Raw genomic sequence first — 7444 nt, 5'->3', positions numbered from 1 at the left:
GACGTAATTCGCATCGACTAGGTATAAGACTGAATTATTCTCAAACTTTATGTCGCAGAAAGCGTTTTTAAATAAATAACTTCTGTAAACGGAAACGACATTTTTGTCGCCATTGGCGTTGCGTCGGCATGCTTCTTAATTAGAGAGTTTAAATGCATTCAAAGAGCCATTGGGAAATGGAGGTATTATTGATGTAATGATGTTCTTCGCATTGCCTTTAATTTGACTGCAAACCCTCATTAATTTATGCATATTGAATCTGGATTAATTAATGAAATGTGGCGATGGTATGACATTTTTTTACTCAAAAAACAACTATTGACCTATTAGCTACGTCAAGTCTACAAAACATGTCAATATTTAAAAAATAGAATCGATAGTTGAAAAGGGTTTGTGGTTTGGGTGGGGCAGTTATTCACCCCTTTCGAGACAGGCGCGATTTGAACTACGGTAACGCGCAGCCGGCGTCGCGACGCTGAACAACGTGTAGTATGACTCGAGTAATAATTCGGAACGTTGGCTTGTGCGGTAAACGCGCGGGAAGACGTCGAAAAATCCATCACATATCATTTTTTTGGTGATGCCTTTCTAGGTAGATGTTCATGGTAATTTCAGTGCCTCCTAACAGTATTCATGTTGTGGTCTAGTGCATCAAACAAGTGCTGTGTTCTTGTGATGTGCAGAGGTACGTGACATCACAATTACGATGTAGATCGTAGTTTGTAATAAATAAGTAAGTTCGTTAAGATTATCCATGGTGTACGTCTTTCCTTAAAATAATTCATCTAATACACCTCGCCAAGGAAATGCAATTCCACTCTATGCATTATTTATACTCATCTAGCTTCGTGATATATCACTGCATTATATTTAGACAGCACATTCTTGTAGGTAAGGGACCATCAGCTGAAACATGTGCTTTAAATTTACTTCGTAATTCAAAATGTTTTACCTCTACAATTTTCGAGCTTCTCTTTCAATGATTATGTAGATCTTGAGCTTAAAACATATAATGGTAGGAGTCTAATGCACCTACCAAAGTAAAAATTCATTCATGGATTGAGAATTGAAATAATTCCTATAGTAAATCCAAAGTGTACGTGCTTTAACTGTATCCAAATCCAATGGGGCACTTTGTGAAAGCTGATTGAAAATCAATTTCATAGTCTCTCAGCTTTAGCAGTAATAGATAGTAATAATACCGTGAGAATACATAGCTTTTTATACGCGTTTGACAAGTTCATAACTAACTCAATAACGTATTATAGTAAACGTGTTATATTTATAAAGATATAATGGTTATTTATGTTGCTATAGTTCTAAGATTAGCACATCCTTGAAAAAAGTATAGAACGTTGCTTATGAAAATCGATAAAATAAAACTTTATTTTCCGTTAACACGTGCACCAATTTTCTATATCTAACCTTTCAGAAGTCAATTACAGTCTATTTTAATACTAACTTCCTAAAATGTGACGTTATAAGAACCAACTAGCGGCCTAAAAGCACGTGATTTCATATGTTACGATTTTTTAGTTGTCTCTTACGAAAATCATTCTAATTTATTGGAACTCCGTTAACTAATGCATGTAATTATCATAAAATGATGAGGTTTCTACTTAAAATTAATTGAAAAATACAATTTTTGGCACAGTTAATTACTTATGACTAACATAGGTCACCCTCCTTTCGAAGGAGTGTTGTATGCCTCATATCACGCAAGTACTTTATTATTATTGAATTGTATTTTGGTACATCATATTACCAGGGGAAGCGTGTACGACTTTTCTTCTTTAATTTGAATTTAGCCTGAAAAGAAAAACGAGGAAAACGTTTTTGACAGCAATTGAGAGGCTATAGTATAATTTTGTAGTTCACACGCATGTTTCACAATATTGTATTGCATATTTTAGCATAATAATGTGTTTGTTTTTTTAATTGAAATTAGCTCTTTGTTCCACTACTTATGTGAAGTCGTTAATCTCAGTGTATTTAAATATGCTATACGCACTTCCTGAACCGTTTCCCTATACTGTACCATATCTACTAACATTGCCATTAGTACGGGAGTCCTATAGGCTATCAATGATTAAAAACATTTTTCTTTTCCAACAAAAAGTTTAGGAGTTCAACGTGTGCCTTATTGTGATAAGAATTTAAAAAAAAATTAAAATAGGAATGGACATATTCAAAAAACTTAAATAAAGCTGTCTCGTCGTGTGTACGGCTAGCTAACACCTCCTTGGCCATCTGGATTTTATTGGTATTCAGAAAAAGAAGCCCCTTGTTAACTAATTTTGCATGAGAAACAACGGGCGGCCTTCATGGACCAAAACTACATTTACAATTTTTGCAAACAAAACGTAAGTTTAGGTTCGTTATATTCATATTCACAAATTCTCAGATCGAAATCAAAATTATTTTCAGCCCTCGTAAGGTTTCCCTATGCCAAAATTCTAAGCTATATTTCTAAATTTTGTAAATCTGTAAATCAACAACCAATGATGAGCAGTCAATAGAAGTTGCTAGCAGTCATCGGCGGCAATTGGCAATTGAAATTGGTGAATTATTAGCAGTTATTTTTAGATATCGGAATAATACGTTTGTTGGCCGATTCTTTTAGAGGATTTACCCTTACTGTACTGACTACGCAAAGGATGTGGTTTCAACACGACGGTGTTCCAGAGTATTCATTAAAAATCATTAGGGCAACCTTAAATAGAAGATTAACAAATATAGTCAGGTCATCAAGATGAGACTTCGTTCGCTTTTGGAACTGTGGGACCTTTGAATAATTGGCTGTAATGCGGAAGACGGCTTCTGGCTTCTTTGAAATAGGAGATAATAGACTAACTGGCAGCACACCAAATTCTTCGCGAGCCTCTTATAAAAATATGAATATTTGCTAATATCCTCAGCTTGTGTTGCCATATCGCATCCATTCATTCAACCCCACATCACATATCATTCATTGTTCACAAAATGAATAGGATTCAGTGAAAGAGCAGTCATGAATATCACTGAACTCGTCCCTTAGGCAATTATTTAATTTTGCACATACATATGAATTTTAATATTGCCTAATAACGTTTGGTTAATTGCTAAATAATTTAAATTTTCACGATTTTTAACAACAGTGGTAATTTTTTACCACGTAAGAATATGAAGGTACGCGTAATTTCATGCAATGTCAGGAGGATTTTATTTCATTACATTTTTTTCTTATTCCCTTTATTCCCACATTAACATTGTTGAACATGGAACACTACCTAGACTAAAGCGTCGGTTTAGTTAATAAAATGAAATGTTGCAAACGCCTTCCTTTCTCCGGTTTGCTGCCATCCGGGTATTTTCACCTATACCGGGGACACACGGTCATAACAATAAGTCGAATTATATACACAACTACTAGGCGAGGATTGCACGGGAATAAAATGCAATTTGCCCATTTACAACTAATGGAATCCCTCGGGGATTCCTTTAGGAATTAAAGTAATCCGACGATAGTACAATGCATTGAACTAGGAGCGCTAACATCTTCATTACTTCTATTTTTCCTTGAAATAGTAGGTATAGAGTTGGCGTTCTGATGTATATTTAATAATTTGAAAGACGGCATGAACGAGGAAAAATTTCGCTACATTTTAATAAATTCCGATTTCCAATCATTTTTTATGCGTGAAATTGGAAAGGAACTTGCATATTTCACTATATAATATAATACTTTAACATGAATAGCTGACAAAAATTCATTTGGGATTTGTTGCACAAATGTTATGGTCTAATTGGTTTTGAATCAACCACTTTATACCTTCGCCATTGTTGGCTATAAGGCTCAGGGATTTAGTGACTTAAGTATAATCTCAAGTTAATTACGCGGATTATGTATCCTACTCCTAAAAATTGGATGTATCTTATCCTCTTTATTCTGATTACTGACTTCAAGATTAACAGATCTACAAGGCAGTTATGGCATAATCTGGAAATAAATTTTTACAGACAGGTCGAAAATGGTGGAGGGATGAGGCTACGCATATACTTAACAAGTGTATAAGTATGATATGTGGGCTACTATACTTTTTATCTAAAAGGTTGTTGAGTTTTTTAAATACCCTATTAGGTAATTTGGTAAGGGACTTCTTTGAGCATGTATATTTTCTAATAAATAAGTAGTACTGGTGTAACTCTTCTAATGATACAGATATCTTCGTAAGTGGAAGTATAAATAATCATGCGAAAAAACAAATAATTGCGATATCAAAGGTGTGAAGATTGTATCTTCTTAGGCATATTTGGTTCTAATAGGTGAAAAGTTGCTTTGATGGACATTTTCTAAGATTCCATTACACCGAAGCTCAATAGTTTTGTAGTAACTTCTAATAGCCGGAAGCCCTTGTAAAGCTTGATACGCTACTAATGTACGTAACTAGCGATTGGAAATGAAACTGTCATGAGAATGTTTAATTTCAATATCGATCGACTTTAATAAATAGTGCAGATGTAGCGATTTCTGGGAATATGAATGAAAGGGGTGCATTAATCCAATGCTAAAACAAAGTGTAACCATGGCAACGATTTCAGTTCTTGTAAACCTTAAACATCCGGCACCGGCAGAACTAAATTGCTTCACAATTTAAGTGCTCAATCTCGTATCAGTATAAAGGGCAGAATTTCCGTTGCTCTCGAGTGTGGTAGGTAACATTCTCGGCAAGGCTAAGGCGAAGTTTATTTAATTAAGAAGTGCAACCTGAAACGTGTATCACGCAGTACAAGTACTTTGATTTACAACGGAAATACAATGATTTTGTGTAATATGTAGGGTGACGAAAAGAAGAGATTTGTTAAAACCCAATTTTGATCTTTTTTTTATAATAGGTAAATACTCTAAGTGAATTTTCCTAAAACAGCGCGGCCATAACACTAGTCTATTGGCATTTTTTAGGCTTATACTGTAGATGTTTTTCACATATTCGAGTTTTTCTGAATACGAATACACCCGCAGTTAGCAACAAACCCTTGCATTTTTGTGATTTCAGCATTTTATAAAGTGAGAAAATTTTAGTTGATGTACATACATATCCACTTTTAAGTCGGAATTAGTACTTATAACAATAATCACCATAATATAGTCATTGAATCAAAAATTGACTATATAGTCTTTATTATACACATTAACAATAAAATGATGGGGGCCGTAAAGGTCTGATTACAACTACCCCCGGGGCACATTTATCGAAGCGAATTTATGAAACGAATTAAACAAATTTTCTTGGGGCTTCGGAAACTAATTTTCTCTGAGAGATAACTCACCAGGAGGCAATGGTTCTCATCACGCTCTGCATGTTCGCGGGGACTATTTTTCAAAGACCAACTTTATCGGTGTCGAATTCCCCTTAAGGAAAAATTTTCTTAATGGGGAATGCGTTTTATTATGAGTATACCCTATTGAGCGAGTATTTTAAATCGAATTATCCTTTTCCAATATTCTAGGGCATTTTTCTGATTAAAACTGTTTCGGGGGCGAAGCAAATGTTCCTTTAAATAATTTGCACCTGGAACAAGTTTTAGTATGAGCATATCGTTTTAGTAAGAGAATTTTTCGGTTTAAATTTTATTCGGTTTATTTTTTTATTACAACGATTTAGAGATCCCTACTACTCGGGGATAAAATACTATTCCATATTTCTGGGGCGGGCCTTCTTGGGGGCTAAGTTTTGTTACCTAAGAGTAGGTGAGAGAGGGGCGACAGTGTGGAATATGTTTTCAAATTGCACAGGATCATCTGTTCCTTGCTTATAAATATAATGAATTGTCTCTAAAAAATTGTGTAGAGGCTCCCGCTTTTTTTTGTGAGCTACGTTTCCAATAGACCAAAAATTTGCATTTTTTGTTATTTCTGCTTTAGCATTCCTAGGCCGTACCTGTAAAACTTGAACTAATGACATTACCTTAATTTTAATTAGTGTATTCTTTCAGATGTTGTAAAAATGCCCAACTCCAAATTGGGGCAATTCCAATGAAAGTTGGTCCTTGATTAACGAGGTATCTAAGAATATTTGAACCTGAAGACCAATCCATATTACAGCAGTAGAAAACTCCCATACAAATTTCAACTCGAAAACGGGATTCAGAATGATGAACGAAAAGTTTTCCACATTTGAGGAATGCTTAGCACATTTTCAAAAATGAAAGTGCGTTAGGGTGCCCGCTTCTCCGTTCAACCGGCTGGTTGTGATTATCACATCTTCATGTAAAAAGTTAGCGACATACCCAAAGGTGTCACCAGGGAAGGGCAGCTGCCCCTCTCTAAAGAACAAAAAAATGTAGCAAAAATGTCCAATGTCATTTGACTCTCTTGGCCGATAATTCCTGCACGTCGAAACTGCCATAAAACTGATTTCGTTTCCAATATTACGTCCGCGCTACACCTGCTATATACTGTAGAAGCGAAGGGGAGTGAGAAGACAACATTTCTCCACAGCCGTTACCTACTGTTCTCGTGTCTATAGTTAATGCCCTAAAAGAGGCATACACCTTCTTTCAACGAGACAAGAAGACCGTACACAAAGTGTCTCAGAAGACTTAAAATGTGGTTAAGAAGCACTATGGGAGCAACTCGCCTTAACGGTCTGACCATGATGACTGTCCACAAAAAACTTATCATTGCAAACTTACAAGATTGTCACGATAAAGTGATTGAGAAGTTTACAAAAAACGCTCGAAGATTATGTGTTAATTAAGTTAATTAAAAAAGGAGTTCACTCGGCCTCTTTACTATTAAAAGCTTGCGATCTTCAAAAATTATTTCGTAAAATGTACCTCTATCTGTAAATCAAAATCCTTTTAATCTATTTTTATAATAAATGTAATAACATAATTTAATTTTTTTTTGAATTTGTATTTATTGGACAGTCCAGGATTGGTGGAGTTTTACACGTTGGACTTTCTACAATCGTTGTAGTTGTAGAGGTAAAACTCGCACTGCAAGAGTAAAACTTTATGTGCTCTGGACTGTACCTAGTACCCACAGTTAATAATTTTTTTATCCTCCACGTATCTGCTTGCCCTTCCCTGGACCATCGGTTGGTGTCGTCCTTGGACGTACATATTTTATTCTCCGTTTCGTTAAGTAATAGTGGCGAGTTTTGAACCAAGAAATTTTTCTCTAGAGTCGTGACGGTAGTGCCCAAAAATTTACATGGTCAAAATCCAGCGATTAAGAAATTGTCGCAAGTAAAAAAACTGATAAAATAGCTTTCGCTTTGTTTGTTTTTATTATTCTTTATTAAAGATATGGCCCGGTTTATTTTTGACCCCAACTCCTCCCCCGTAACTAGCATTTTAGGCAACTCTCTGAGAAAAAGATTCTTTTATGGTTTTATTGGGCGTTCGTTGGTGCCCAGACTTGGTCACCTTTATAATTATTTTAGGGCGGGTTTTTCTG

The 7444-nt window shown here is 35.2% G+C and overlaps 1 protein-coding gene across 1 annotated transcript in view; it reads left to right on the top strand.

Annotated features, from left to right (window-relative positions):
* The first annotated feature begins 375 nt into the window (after window positions 1–375).
* LOC116165829 (small conductance calcium-activated potassium channel protein-like) overlaps window positions 376–7444 on the top strand; it is a 126928-nt gene continuing 119859 nt past the window's right edge. The window contains exon 1 of the mRNA XM_031480516.1: window positions 376–733. The gene's annotated coding sequence lies outside the window, so the exon portion shown is untranslated. The remainder of the gene's footprint in view (window positions 734–7444) is intronic.

Source organism: Photinus pyralis, unplaced genomic scaffold (genome assembly GCF_008802855.1).
Source record: "Photinus pyralis isolate 1611_PpyrPB1 unplaced genomic scaffold, Ppyr1.3 Ppyr1.4_LG3a, whole genome shotgun sequence".
NCBI lineage: Eukaryota > Metazoa > Arthropoda > Insecta > Coleoptera > Lampyridae > Photinus > Photinus pyralis.
The sequence above is the reverse complement of the archived record's forward strand: the minus strand, read 5'-3'. Positions and strand labels throughout refer to the sequence as shown.